This window comes from Lynx canadensis, chromosome D4, assembly GCF_007474595.2.
Source record: "Lynx canadensis isolate LIC74 chromosome D4, mLynCan4.pri.v2, whole genome shotgun sequence".
NCBI lineage: Eukaryota > Metazoa > Chordata > Mammalia > Carnivora > Felidae > Lynx > Lynx canadensis.
Genome location: NC_044315.2, coordinates 30,594,555 through 30,611,067, shown reverse-complemented (window position 1 = coordinate 30,611,067; position 16,513 = coordinate 30,594,555).

Genomic DNA, 16,513 nt, shown 5'->3' with positions numbered 1-16,513 from the left:
TTTTCTTGTACCCATATAAAAAGTGGAATGGCAGCTATTCATATATTAGCTCTATTAGCACAAAACTTTGAAGACAGTTCCCAGATGCCAGTTTTATATCAGTATTATATAAATCTAAATGATTATATACTGTGATAAAAACAATGTTCATACTAAATTATGAAATCTATGGAGCACAGTGTACTTGGAACTTGGTTGTGATATATATATATATATATATATATATATATAATTGTGTCCAAGCTGTCAGTCAAAATAAATATTATAGTTGTTAAAATTTATTAAATTTTTTAAAACTTTTTTATTGTGATAAAATATACACAAAAACCATCTTAACCATTTTTAAAATCTACAGTTCATAACATTAAGTATACTCATAGTGTTATGTAATCATCACCACTACCCATCTCCAGAATTTTGTCATCATCTCATACTGAAACTCTGTACCCATTAAATAACTCTCATTGCTCCCTGCTTATAGCCCCTGGTAATCACTGTTCTGCTTTCTGCCTCTGTAAATTTATGGAGTCATACAATATTTATCATTTTATGTCTATCTGATTTCACTTAGCATAAAGTCCTCAAGGTTCATCCATGTTGTAGCATGCACCAGAATTTCATTCCTTTTTAAGGCTAAATTATATTCTATTGTATGTATATACATTTTATTTATCCATTCATCCTTCAGTGGACATTTAGGTTATTTCTACTTTTGGGCTATTGTGAATAATGTTGCTGTCAACCTTGGTATACAAATATGTTTGATTCCTTGCTTTCAATTCTTTTGTGTATATATCCAGAAGTGGAATTGCTGGATAATAGGGGCATTCTGTGTTTAAGGAACTGCCATACTGTTTTCCACAGAAGCTGCACCATTTTACGTTCCCACCAGCAATGTACAAGGGTTCCAATTTCTTTATATCCTCACCAGCATTTGTTTCTAGTTTTTAAATTTTTTTTAAATGTTTATTTATTTTTGAGAGACAGCGCGCGCAGGGGAGGAGCAGAGAGAGAGGGAGACACAGAATCTGAAGCAGACTCCAGGCTCTGAGCTGTCAGCACACCCCATGCAGGGCTCGAACTCACAAGCCATGGGATCATGACCTGAGCAGAAGTCAGCTGCTCAACCGAACCACCCAGGCACCTCTCTCGTTTTATTTTGTTTTTTGTTTTTTTTTTTTTTTCAACGTTTATTTATTTTTGGACAGAGAGAGACAGAGCATGAATGGGGGAGGGGCAGAGAGAGAGGGAGACACAGAACCGGAAACAGGCTCCAGGCTCTGAGCCATCAGCCCAGAGCCCGACGCGGGGCTCGAACTCACGGACCGCGAGATCGTGACCTGGCTGAAGTCGGACGCCCAACCGACTGTGCCACCCAGGCGCCCCTCTCGTTTTTTTTATAATAGCCACTCTTATGGGTATAAAGTGGTACCTCATTGTAGTTTTGACAAAATTTACCAATTTTTAAACATGTATACACATAATAACCAAAAGAAAAAATATCTATGAGCAGCTGATGTTAAATAATTAAAAAAAAAAAAAAAAAAAAAGCACGGCAGCCTGAACTTTCAACAACAAAGTCCACTATTGAGCAGACATTAGAAACATTTGGAGTGTTAAAGAACAGCTTTGTAAATCAACTGTGTTGTCCTGATTGTGGATATTTTTTTCTTTTTTTGTGAATGGGTCCTTACATTTTTTGATTTCTGTTGTTTAAGTTGGAAATCTTTAGTGAGTTTATTTAATGAATGGTGTGCCAAAAAACTTTCATTTTGAACTTTTAGCAAATCATATGATTGAAAACAAACATTACAAATAGGAGGGCATTGAAATCTGGCTTTTAAATGAGAAGGAAACTAAACAATAAATAATTGAAAACTCAAATAAAATAAGATTTAATTTTGAAAGAATGAAATGGAGGGGCACCTGGTTGGCTCAGTTGGTAGAGCATGCCACTCTTGATCTCAGGGTCATGAGTTCAAGCTCCACATTGGGTATAGAGCTAACTTTAAAAAAAATAATAATAATGAAATGGAAAAAAAAAAGGAACAAAATGGCCTCTGATTATTTACCATAAAAATATGGTAAAACATTCAAAAGAATTTTAAGTGGAGAATTTATTTGATGAGTTTTATCTTGTAAAAATTATGTGTTGAAGAAAGGTACTGAGTGGAAGCAAAAGACAGTACATATTTGAAAATGTTAGGGCTGTAATATTTTTTGGTATCAAAAAAAATGGACTTTAGGGGCGCCTGGGTGGCTCAGTCAGTTAGGCATCCAACTTTGGCTCAAGTCATGATCTCATAGTTCATGAGTTCAAGCCCCTCATCAGGCTTTGTGCTCACAGCTCAGAGCCTGGAGCTTGTTTCAGATTCTGTGTCTCCCTCTCTCTCTGTCTCCCTGCCCCTCCCTGTCTCTCTCTAAAAAATAAATAAACATTTTAAAAAATGGCCTTTAAATACCCTCCATTTAACAATATTTTTCCGGAGTTTACCAGGTACTTCAGTACCTAAAGAGACAGTATATTCTCCATTTGAAATGTGGACTACAGAGAAAAATCAAATGAAGAGGTCTACAATTCCAAGTCAATTAACTATAAAATCCAACATTAGAGAAGGTTGCAGAGAATTTTATTTAAATGAAATTAAAAATAATTTAAATTAAAAATAAAACAATATTTAAAAAATAGTTTTCAGAAAAATACCAATGACTTGGCATTAGAGACAGACTCAGCTTAGAAATGGACTAAAGTATATAAATATGTATAATTTAGAATTTTTAGAAAGTATTTTTAAAATATTTTGGGGGGGCATCTGGGTGGCTCAGTAGGTTGAACATCGGACTCTTGATTTCAGCTCAGGTCATGATCCCAGGCTCATGGGATCAGGCCCTACATTAGGGTTAGGCTCTGTGCTGAGCATGGAGCCTGCTTAAGATGATCTCTCTCTCTACCCCTCTCCCCTGCTCATGTTCTTTCTCTCCCTCTAAAAAAAAAGAAAAGGCTGCCTGGGTGGCTTAGTAAGTTAAGCATCCAACTTTGGCTTGTGTCATGATCTCACAGTTTGTGAGTTTGAGCCCCACATCAGGCTCCCTACTGTCAGCACAGAGCCTGCTTCAGATCCTCTGTTCCCTGCCCCCATCCTTTCCCCGCTTTCTCTCTCTGTCTGTCTCTCTCTCAAAATAAAATAAACTTAAAAAAAAAAAGAATACACTAAAATAAAATAGTTTTTGAATAGAACAATTTTAGATGTCCCTTAACATTGAAACAATTGTCAGTCAATAAGTGTTTCAATAAATTATTTTATTTTTATGTATATTTAATTTTTATTAATAAACAATTATTTTCATATCTTTTTTCACTCTCAAATGTTGTTTGGACCATAAATTATATGGCCACCTTATTGATGATCTTCATTGATGGGTGAAGCAAATAAAATAATAGTAAGAATAAAGAATAGTTGAATAATGCAAATAATAAAATTGATTTAATGAACAAATGTAAAACAATAGGTTAAAAATAAAAATCTTATCTTTCTCAAGAATACATGAAACATTAACCATATATTATCCTTAAAGTATAGCTCAATAAATTTAAAAATTCAAGTTTATACAAACCATGTTCTATAGGTATCACAATACAACTGTATTTGGGGTGCCTCGTGACTCTTGATTTCGGCTCAGGTTATGATCTCACAGTTTGTGAGATCAAGCCCTGCGTGGGGCTCCAGTCTGATAGTTCAAAACCTGCTTGGGATTCTTCCTCTTTCTCTCCTCTCTGCTGTTTCCCTCCCTCTCCCTCCCCACGTGTACCCAGGCTCACACACACAAAAAAAAACCCACAATGTAACTATATTAGAAATCAATACCAAAATCAAACCAAACCCTCTGTAGACATTTTTTAAAAATTTTTTTGAATGTTTATTTTTGAGAGAGAGAGACACAGAACATGAGCGGGGGAGGGGCAGAGAGAGACAGAGGCACAGAATCCAAGGCAGGCTCCAGGCTCTGAAGTGTTAGCGCAGAGCCTGACATGAGGCTCAAACTCATGAACTATGAGATCATGACCTGAGCCACAGATACTTAACCGACTGAGCCACCCAGGCACCCTTGTAGACATTTTTTTTAAGTAGTCTCCAAGCCCAGCATGAAGCCCAACATGGGGCCTTAGCTCACAACGCTGAGATCAAGTCCTGAGCTGAGATCAAGAGTCAGACCCTTAACCTACTGAGCCACCCAGGCACCCCTAGTCATTTTTAATTAAAAGAAAAAACAACACTAAAACTTCATGGGACAAAGAAAATGTGATAGATGTGAAGAATTAGAATTGAATAGTGACAATAACTTGTGGAATTCTTAAAAAATGGTATTTTAATGTAAATTTATACCCCTAAACTCTCATATTAGAAAAGAAAAAAAAGGGCTAGAAATTAATAGACTAAGTGTTCAACGTTAAGAAGTTAAGAAAGCAACAAACTAAACCCATATGAAAAACAATGAAAGGAGCTAAGTAAGGAGTGGCAATTGATTAAATATCAGACAGAGATACAATAGGGCAACTCCATAGGCTAAATTTGCTAATAAAGTAGACAAACCTGTGGCAAAGCTGTTGAAGGAAAAAGAAGGTACAAATATTAGAAATAAAAAAGGGACAACTACAAAGATAGCAGAGATTAAAAACACTCTGAACTTTATGCTAATAAATTTGAAAATTTAGAGAAAAAGAATGCTTTATTTAAATAACTTTAACTTTTAAAAGTCTTTAAAAATAGAATACCTATATAGCCTTAAAACTCTTTTTTAAAGGAAGTGATTTTTTTTTTTAATTTTTTTTTTTTTTCAACGTTTATTTATTTTTTGGGACAGAGAGAGACAGAGCATGAACGGGGGAGGGGCAGAGAGAGAGAGAGAGATACAGAATCGGAAACAGGCTCCAGGCTCTGAGCCATCAGCCCAGAGCCTGACGCGGGGCTCGAACTCACGGACTGTGAGAACGTGACCTGGCTGAAGTCGGACGCTTAACCGACTGTGCCACCCAGGCGCCCCTTAAAGGAAGTGATTTTTTTAGGTTTATTTTTATAGAGAGAGAGCGCAAGTGCATGGGGGAGGGGAAGGAGAAAGGGAGAAAGAATTCCAAACAGGCCCTGTGCTGTCAGCGAGGAGCACCACGCAGGGCTCAATCCTACGAACCTTGAGACCATGAATGACCTGAGCCAAAACCAAGAGTCTGATGCTTGACCAATGGGCCACCCATGTGCCCCTAGACTTATAATCATTTATTTATTTATTTATTAACATTTGTTTCTGAGAGAGAGACAGAGCATGAGCAGGGGAGGGACAGAGAGAGAGAGGGAAACACAGAATCCGAAGCAGGCTCCACTCTCTGAGCTGTCAGCACAGAGCCTGACTGGAGGCTCTAACCCACAAACTATAGGATCATGACCTGAGCCAAAGTCGGACACTTAACTGACTGAGCCACCCAGGCGCCCCTATAACCATTTAAAATTGATTCAGTAGTTGAAGATCAGCAGTTCCTTCCCACAAAGAAAACACCCAGATGAAGAAGGTTTAGTAAGAATTTGAATTCTACCATTTTTTTAAATCAAATTTTTAAGGAAGTAAAGACACTTGCAATCTTTTTTTTTTTTTTTTAAGTTTATTTATTTTGAGAGAGAGTGAACGAGTGGGAGAGGAGCAGAGAGAGAGGGAGAGAAAGAGATAATCTCAAGCAGGCTCTGTACTATCAGTTCAAGAGCCTGACGCAGGGCTTGAACTCACCAACTGTGAGAACATGACCTGAGCCAGTCAAATGTCAGCCACTCAACTAACTGAGCCATTCAGGAGCCCCAATACTTCCAATCTTATACAAACTTTCTGAGAAGAGAAAATGAGGCTAATTTTACCTTGTTTTACTTCAATCAGAGTAGGATAATATAAGAATGGAAAATTATAGGTTGGACTCTCCCATAAATAAATGAAAAATTCCTAAGTTGTATATTGGCAAACAGAAACAAACAATATGCAAAATATTTAATTTACCACAGTAAAGTAGGGTTTATCCCAGAAATGCAAATTTTATTTTACAGTAAAAATTAAAATAATTCACCATATTAATACATTCAAGGAAGAAAAAAATGCGTAGTTATTTCAAAGAAGCAGAAAAAACATATGATAAAATTTAGCATCTGTTTATACTTAAAAAAAAAAAAACAATTTTAAGCAACCTAGGAATTAAAGACAATTTCCTCAATCTGATAAAAACTGTCTGCCAAAAACCTTCAACATTTATTATATTTAATGGAAAAATACTATAACTCTTCCTTTGAAAAAAAGGAATATGATGAGGGTGCCCACTATTACTGCTAGTTTTTGACATACCAGAGTTCTAGCCAGTGCAAAACCACAACAAAACAAACAAAGGTATAAGATTTAGAAAAGAAGAACTAAAACTCTCTCACTTATTATATATGCCATGACTGTCTATGTAGAAAACAAAACTAATCTAAAGACAAATTCTTGGGGCACCTGGGTGGCTCATTCGGTTAAGCATCCGACTTCGGCTCAGGTCATGATCTCGCGTCCATGAGTTCGAGCTGCACATCGGGCTTTGTGCTGACAGCTCAGAGCCTGGAGCCTGTTTCAGATTCTGTGTCTCCCTCTCTCTCTAACCCTCCCCTGTTCATGCTCTGTCTCAAAAATAAAAAAAAATAATAAACGTTAAAAAAAATAAATTGGGTTATTTCTCTCTAAAAAAAAAAAAGACAAATTCTTATTTAATAAGTTGCTGGATGTGATATCAATATTCGATTTAGTTTGAGTTGCTACAAGCCCTTAATTATGAACAGGAAAACTGATTTTAAAATCATTTATAGGGGCGCCTCAGTGGCTCAGTTGGTAAAACCTGCAACTCGGCTCAGGTCACGTGATCTCACGGTTTGTGGGTTGGAGCTCTGCATCCAGCTCTGTGTTGACAGCTCAGAGCCTGGACCCTGCTTCAGATTCTGTGTCTCCCTCTCTCTCTGCCCCTCCCCTGCTCACACTTGGTCTCTCTCTCTCAAAAATAAATATTAAAATGTTTTTTAAAACATTTATAAGAGCAATAAACGTATAAGGGACCCAGGAATAAATCCAACATGTTAAACCTTTACAAGAAAATTATACAGTGAAACCTAGGTTTGCTAGCATAATTTGTTCTAGAAACATGCTTGTAATCCAAAGCACTTGAATATTAAAGCAAATTTCAAGAACCATTGGCTCAGTTGTGTTCATGTGGCGACATGTACTACTTGTATTGCAAGACATCACTGGTTTATCAAGTTGAAATTTATCAGAAACATTTGCTCGTCCTGCAAAACACTCACAGAACAAGTTACTCCCAATCCAAGGTTTTACTGTATCTTTATTAAAGAATTTTTTAAAGATTTGATAAATCCAGAGATAATATATTCATGGAGAAGAATTCTCATTATTCTAAAAATGTTAGCTGTTTCCAAAGTGGTCTACAGATTCCTAACAGAATCCTTACCAAGTTTTTCATGGAACTTGAAATGCTCATTCTAAAATTTATGTAGAGGAACAAAAGCTAAGACATTCCTGAAAAACAAGAGTCAAGAAGTGGCTCCTTCTATGAGAAATCAAAATGCAGAATTAAGTCATAGCAATTAAAAGATGGTGTGAAACTGGAAGGGCATATATAGAGAGAGGAATGTAATAGAATGGAAAGCTCAGAAACAGACAAACATATATAGACACTTGACACACGCTACAGATAACTGGAGAAAGAATAAATAAGTGGTCCTGGGATATCTAATTATCCACAGGGAAAGAGAAATACAGTAGTGCAGTATTTGTAAGCCACTGTTTTTCAAATCACAATATCATCAGATTGTGTGGTATGACCTCAGGCAAAGACATTCCTGTCAGGAGTGACATTCCAAGGGTTTGGAGATTAAGAAGCTAAGGGCAAAGGCCAGACCTCTTTTGTGGGAAGATCACATTCTTTAGTACACAACTACAAATTCATAGGGAAAAATCTCATAAATGGTGAATAAATATATGAAAAAATTTTCCAACTTCACTAATAAATTAAATCCACAATAATATACCATTTTATTCTCAGGAATTTGGCAAAAATAAAAAGTATGACATACCAAGTGTTGAGGATATGGGTACACTGATAAAACATAAACTGGAAAAACAATTTGTGGAGCAATTTGGCAATACCTAGGAAAATGGAAAACATGTATAGCTCTAGAGCCAGTCTTCTATAAAACAGATAAAATGCACAAATATATCTACAACAACATTGCTTGGCATAGCTATAAATTGGTAACATCCTAAATGTCTATTACCAGGATGATGAATTAATTGTGGCATAATGTTTTAAGAAATATATATTAAGGATACTTACATATGTCTTACAGTCTTAAAAAATGCAAGGCAATCATAAATAGTAAATTAAGGAGAATAAATATCTTTGGGGAGATAAAGGTGGAAGTGATTATTAGAGTGGCACAGAAAGGGGGTTTGGCTGAGTTAGCAAAATTTTATTTTTTTAAAAAACTATATTAATTTTTTGTAAAGATTTTATTTGTAAGTCATCTCTACACCTAACATGGGACTCAACTTACAACCCCGAGGTTAAGAGTTGCATGTTCCTTGGAACACCTGGGTGGCTATGTCAGTTAAGCATCCGACTTCAACTCAGGTCATGATCTTGTGGTTCAGTTTGTGAGTCCAAACCCTGCATTGGGCTCTGTGCTGACAGCTCAGAGCCTGGAGCTCGCTTCGGATTCTGTGTCTCCTTCTCTCTCTGCCCCTCCCCTGCTCATCCTCTATCTCCCAAAAATAAAAATTAAAAAAAAAAGGGGGCACCTGGGTGGCTCAGTCAGTTGAGCATCCGACTTCAGCTCAGGTCATGATCTCCTCATTCAGGAGTTCAAGCCCCGCGTCAGGCTCTGTGCTGACAGCTCAGAGCCTGGAGCCTGCTTCAGAGTTTGTGTCTCCTCTCTCTCTGTCTCTCCCCCACTCATGCTCTGTCTCTCTCTCTCTCTCAAAAATAAATAAACATTAAAAATAAAAAAAAAAAAAGAGTTGCATGTTCCACCAACTGAGCTAGCCAGGTGCCCTCAAAATTTCATTTCTTAGGTGGTATAGTGGGTACATGGGTATCTGTTGTGTCATTCTTTATACCTTTTGTATTCTTAAATGGTGTATAGTACTTTGAAAAGTGAACATATATGTGTCTGAGTTTACACACACACACACACACACACACACACACAAATGTATTTAGCCTATTTTGTAGATGTATTAATTGGGTTGGCCTTACATTATTCCCTGATAATTGCCTATATAGCCTAAATGTTGAAAGAGAGGGCAATCGACAGTTTTACATTTATGCAAAGAAAGTAGAAAAGCATTGTCTACATCTTTAAAACATGTAGGTTTACTAAGCTGTACATTCAGTTCCTGCCTAGAATAGCAACACAGGGGTGTCTTTCTTGTTTGGGATCTGTGCTGCAGTACTCTCTTACAGGTGATGTGGTCTGATCATCAGGGAAAAGATGTTTTCCAGGGCCTATTATATGTTAGGTATTGTGGAAGATTTAAAGGAAAGAAACAGCAGAATCTTTGCCTTTAATCATTCAGAATATATTTAGGGAGGGCAGGAAGAACATCAGGGCAAGTAACAAAATAGGGTAGTAAATGATAAACAGGCCTCTGCAGGGTGCAGAAAACCTCACAGTGATTTGAAGGTCTTGGAGGGGAAGGCAGGAGACTGGAGTGCTGGGAGGTTTGCACATGAATTTTTAAAAGCAGCTCACAAGGACCACAAGTGTAATTAGCCTTATTCATCATGATGAGGTATTTGATCAAAGCTCTTATGGAAGTAAAACTTGTTTCTAGAAAATTATTTTTAATATCACGCCAATCTTCTTACAATGCCATTTTTAAAAATAGGTAAGCACTCAGAATACTTTTAAGGTTTCTTTAGAAATCATTCCAGCTCTGTTATTTAACTTTAATCTGAGAGCAGCCTGTAATCACTGACATTTCCAGACTTTGACTCCTAAGGACTTAAAATGCCATATATGAATGTATTTACTAACTTGATGTAAATAAATAGCCTCATAATTCCAAGCAACATGCATACATGTCTCATATGCAGTTCATCATTTCTTCTGCTTAAACCCATACTTTCCTCTCCCTTTTTGTAGACTGAAAGCTCAGATTTTGAGATTTTGTTGCTCATGTCTATATAGGCAAGTGTGAGGCCCTCCTGTGAATTAATACTGTGTGCCACACAAGGGGAAAACAAAGCAAAAGAAAATGCTTTCAAAAATGTATTGAAGGGGCACCTAGCTGGTTCAGTTGGTAGAGCATGTGACTCTTGATCTCAGGATCATAAGTTTAAGTGGCACACGGGATATAGAGATAACTTAAAAATAAAAATTTTTAAATAAATAACTAATAAATAATGTACTGGAGACATTTTTCCAAAGATGACAAACAGATAGACAATGGGTACATGAAGAGACGATCAAATAACTAATCATCAGGGAAATGCAAATCAAAACCACAATGAGGTATCACCTCACACCTGTCAGAATAGCTAAAATCAAAAAGACGATAAATAACAAGTGTTGACAAGGATGTGGAGAAAAGGGAACTCTGGGGTACTGTTGGTGGGAATGTAAATTGGTGCAGCCACTATGGAAAACAATATGGAGGTTCTTCAAAATACTGTAAGTAGAGCTACCAAAAGATCCACCAATTGCACTTCTGAATATTTATCCAAAAAAAAAGTGAAAACAGTAATTAAAAAAGATATCTGCACCTTCATGCTCACTGAAGCATTATTTACAATAGTCAAGACATGGGAGCAGTCTAAGTGTCCATCGATGGATGGATAAAGAAAATGTATACATATATGTGTGTGTGTGTGTATGTGTGTGTGTGTTGTGTGAATATATATGTGTGTATACATATATATGTATACACAACACACACACACACACATACACACACACACACACACACACACACACAAAGGAATATTACTTAGCCGTGAAAAGAATTAAATCTTGCCATTTCCTGTTGACATGGATGGATCTTAAGGACATTAAAGTAAGTAAAATAGGTTAGATAAGAAAAGATAAATATGTCTGATTTCACTTATGTAGAATATGAAAACAAAATAAAACCAAGCTCATGAATATAGAGAGTAGACTACTGGTTGCCTGTGGCATGGATAGGCAAAATGGGTGAAGGGAGTCAAAAAATACAATTTCCGTTTATAAAATAAATAAGTCATGGGAATATAATGTACAGCATGATGACTCCAGTTAATAATACCTTTTTTTTTTAAGTTTATTTATTTTTGAGAGGGAGAGAGACAGAGCGTGAGAGGTAGAGAGAGAGAATCCCAAGCAGGATCCGCAGTAACAGTGCCCACTTTGGGGCTCATACTCACCAACCATGAGATCATGACCTGAGCCGAAACCAAGAGTGGGATGCTTAACCAACTGAGCCACCCAGGCACCCCTCTAATTAATAATACCTTACTGCATATTTGAAAGTAGCTAGGAGAGTAGATCTTGAAAGTTCTCATCACAAGAAAAACACATTTTGTAACTATTTATGGTGACAGGTGTTAACTGGACTTATTGTGATGATTTTGCAATATATACAAATATTGAATCATTACATTTACATCTGAAACTAATATAATGTTCTGTGGATTATGCCTCAATGAAAAAAACATATTAGAGGGGCACCTGGGTGGCGCAGTCGGTTAAGCGTCCAACTTCAGCCAGGTCACGATCTCGCGGTCCGTGAGTTTGAGCCCCGAGTCGGGCTCTGGGCTGATGGCTCAGAGCCTGGAGCCTGTTTCCGATTCTGTGTCTCCCTCTCTCTCTGCCCCTCCCCCGTTCATGCTCTGTCTCTCTCTGTCCCCAAAATAAACGTTGAAAAAAAATTAAAAAAAAAAAAAGAAAAAAACTATTAGAAACAATGATCCATGTATGTTGTGTAGTTAGGAAAATTAAAATATAGTACCAGAACCATTCTGGCAGAGAGACCTGTGACCAAAGATAAATAAAGTATCTTTCTGCCACTTCTTTAAGGAAAGAAAATGTATTCATTTATTAACGTTGAGAAATTATTCTAATATTGAGTTAGTATCTATGGGCTGCAGTGTAATCACACATATCTCCATTAAAAACTATAAAATTCATTCTGTAAGTTTTCTTATGTCATTTTGTTTTAAGATATAAAAGTGAACCACTCACAGAGTATTTAATAACAGATATGTGCTTGAATATGCATAGACTATATCTGGATACATAAAATATTGAATTTTGAGGTGGATATATTATCTATTTAATGAAGTTATTTGTATAAGTAATAATCAAATTGTCTTGCATTATAACCTTCTCTAGTTAATACTAATTGGTTACAGAAGACTCAACTAAAAACAGTGCAACAAAGAATAGAAACCTCATTGCCTTATAATGCCAGTTCTGTTGTTTTCTTGAACAGTATTATTTTCTACTTCCCACACAGAAATCAAATATACTTACAGTGATAATCAGGCAAATATAAATTAAAACAATGAGATGGGGCACCTGGCTTGCCTAGCTGGTACTGTATGCAACACTTGATCTCAGGGTTGTGAGTTTGAGCCCCCACATTGGGTGTAGATATTACTTAAAAAAATAAATGCTATTTATTTTACTATATTTTATTTTTTTGAGGGAGAGAGTGCACAAGCAGGGGAGGGGCAAAGGGATGAGAGAGAGAATCTTAAGCAGACTCCATGCCCAGCACAGAACCCAATGGGGTGCTCCATCTCATGACTATGAGATCATGACCTAAGCCGAAATCAAGAGTTGGATGCTTAACTAACTGAGCCACCCAGGCACCCTGAAATGCTCCTTAAAAACCAAACCAAACCAAACCAAACCAAACCAAACCAAACCAAACAAATGAGATGCCATTTTCCTACCATGTGACAGAGAGTGCTACCAGGAGCACAGGTCAGGCTGGGATTCAAAGGCAGTCAGAGAAGACCACACATCAGTTAACACTTAAATAGTTGTGAAAAAGCGTTTAGGAATTAGCCACACAGAAAAGTGGTGGTAATGGCCTCCAGGAAGACGCTACAGCATGGGCAAATGCAAGAGTATGGGGGAGTATGGCACTTTGGGGACTCTGAAAGGGTACGTGGCAGAGCATACAAGGCAGTGAAGAAATCGCAGGAGATTTTGTAGACAAGACTAGAATCACTTCTCAGAGGCCTTGAATGTTTTTTAAATACTGTGACCAGGGGCACCAGTGGGTTAAGTGTCCGACTTCGGCTCAGGTCATGATCTCAAAGTTCATGAGTTCGAGCCCCGTGTTGGGCTCTGTGCTGACAGTTCAGAGCCTGGAGCCTGCTTCCAATTCTGTGTCTCCCTCTCTCTCTGCCCCTCCCCTGCTCATGCTGTCTCTCTCTCAAAAGTAAATAAACATTAAAACAATTTTAAAAATAATGAATACTATGACCCAGTAAAAACAGCTAGACCTTCTTGGAGGAATAACTGACTCCAGGGCAGGGAAAGGACAAGTTAAACCCTGAAAATCTTGTGCCAGAAAGTAAGAAAGCACTAAAAAATTGATGGGGACATGTCAAAAGGACACAGAAGCTAATATGAAGTGCTACCCACTAGTCAAATCTAAGACAATTTGAGCATCAAAATACATAGTGACACTAAGGGATTATAATCCATTATAGAAAACTAGAAGTAAATCCATAATCTATCCACCTACCTACATGCATGCATACATACACACACACATAGATACACATGCATGCATACATGCATGCACACATACATATATGCATACATACATACACAGGAGTGAAAATAAAGCTCCTCTTTCTATAGAAAGCCAATAAATAAATGTAGAACGTAATTAGAAAGTCACTGTCTGTACTATTATAGTAACAACTGATTCAGAATCCTCAATGTGTACTAAATCACTGGGTGGAAGTTTGTGGTCTTAAACTATCTCCCCACAAATTATTAATTACAAAGGGAAAAGTTATACCTTTATAGTGGGAAAAATTGGCAGGCAACACCTTAATGAACCCAGTGATCAAAGTTCATTAATTACCCAGAATAAAGCAAACTGTCATCCTGGGCCTCCTTACCTGACACAGCAAGGATGCACCATCACAGTAGAAAACTCCTGCAAAAGTACACATCCTGAGCCTAATTGTTAGAAAAAGGATTGCTTCCTGGGTCAGGGAAAACCAATGCTATAAAGGACATTATTAGGACAATTGGTGAATTGTGAAGATGAACTAAACATTTGATAATTGTATTGTCAAGGAATGTTAAGTTTCCTGAATTTGACAATGACATTATGGTTATGTAGGAAAATGTTCCTGTTTTTAGGAGATAGAGGTCATGATGTCTGCAACATTTTCTCAGATGGTTCCCCCCTAGATTAACTTGTAGGTTTGACATTTTCAAACTAAAATAAAATAATAATAAAGATGACTCTTATATAAATGTGTAGGATGGTCCAGAAGATGAATTCAAGACTCTCTAAATGGGGCAAGGGGCTGTGAGAACATTTTAGTTGATAAAATATGATCAGATTTACCATCTTGAAAGTTTACTATGCAGCAGGGTGGAGCACGGTCCAGAAAATGAACATGGTGGCCAAAAGACAAGTTTGATCTGCAAACTCTTCACTTGGAGTTTCTTTTCTTTTCTTTTCTTTTCTTTTCTTTTCTTTTCTTTTCTTTTCTTTTTTTTTACACATTTATTTTTGAGAGACAGAGAGAGACAGAGAGAGACAGAGCATGAGCATGGGAGGGGCAGACACAGAATCTGAAGCAGGCTCCAGGCTCTGAGCTGTTAGCACAGAGCCTGATGCAGGGCTCGAACTCGCAAACTGCGAGATCATGACCTGAGCCGAAGTCGGATGCTTAACCAACTGAGCCACCCAGGCGCCCATCTTCACTTGGATTTTCCAAATACATTTTAACGTTATTTTGGCAGCTAGATTTAAGTCAGAAACATGTTCTTTTTAATATATTTGATAATGCATAAGCTAAAAAAAATTAAGCTAATACATTAAATGTGAAAACATAATTTTTCTTTCCAGAAATATTATTAAATGACAACTCACTTTTATGGACAATTTCTAGAAGCTGATTGCCTATGTTATGGGTCATTTCAGCTGTTTTTGTCTTTGCAAAGCCCCTAACTTTGGATAAAGCAATTCACTACTCACTTGAATCTGCATTTAACAATGAAGTTAATGGAGAATCCAACTTAATCTGTTGATTTGTGCTCTAGTATCACTGAAGAGGGAAAAAATGATAGTGAAAACCTCCTACCATATAAGAATTAAAAACTATAGATCTGTGAGGGTTGCCTGGGTGGCTCAGTCAGTTGAGCATCTGACTCTTGATTTCAGCTCAGGTCATGATCTCACAGTTCGAGCCCTGTGTCAGGAGCTGCACTGACAGTGCAAACAAAGTCTGCTTGGGATTCTCCCTCTGTCCCTCCACTGCTTGTGTGTGCTCGCTCTCTCTCTCAAAACAGGGGTGCCTGGGTGGCTCAGTCGGTTAAGCATCCGACTTCAGCTCAGGTCATGATCTCGCGGTCCGTGAGTTCGAGCCCCGCGTCGGGCTCTGTGCTGACAGCTCAGAGCCTGGAGCCTGTTTCAGATTCTGTGTCTCCCTCTTTCTCTGACCCTCCCCTGTTCATGCTCTCTCTCTCTCTCTGTCTCAAAAATAAATAAACGTTAAAAAATATTTAAAAAATCAAAATAAACTTAAACAAACAAAATCCAAACCTATAGATCTATGTGTTTACTCTTTTCTGCCCTCCCTACTCCTATGGAAAACAGTGTGTGAGAGGGAGAACCAAGACTAGGCTAGGACCTCCTCATAGATGGGAAAATTTGTAGCAAAAAGACAGAAAAACCACCCAATATATTGGAATTGGTAGCCAGTTCTCTTCCAAAGTCTTTGCAGGGAATATTCTCCCAGTCACAACAGGAGATAGAGAATAAATTGCTTTTACACTTTTACAGCTACAGAAGTGACTTGAAATTGATGCCTTTAATTTACTTCTAACTGTGTGGATAAGGGCAGAGTCAGACAAAGGATGTCTTTCTTGTCCTGCAACAATTGGAAAGACAAATGTGTGTAGTGAAGGTGAAGGAGGCTATTAGCTGCTTCACATTACCTGATTATCTCTGCTGATTCCTACCTGAAGCACGCTCTGTCCTACCGCTACCAAGCCCCCCTGGAAGGAGGCCTGGTGGGGTGCAGCCAGGAGAAAGGGCCAAACTCAGGGACAGCTTGGGTCTGCGAATTCTGTATCCCAGTTATGTCTGAGGAAGAGGACCAAGACCCGAGCCAGCAGAGCCGATCCCATTCAGTCATGTTGGGTGGGAGGGCAGGTTCAGAAACTTGAGGTATAGTGCCAAAGGGATGTCAGAGGTGGAG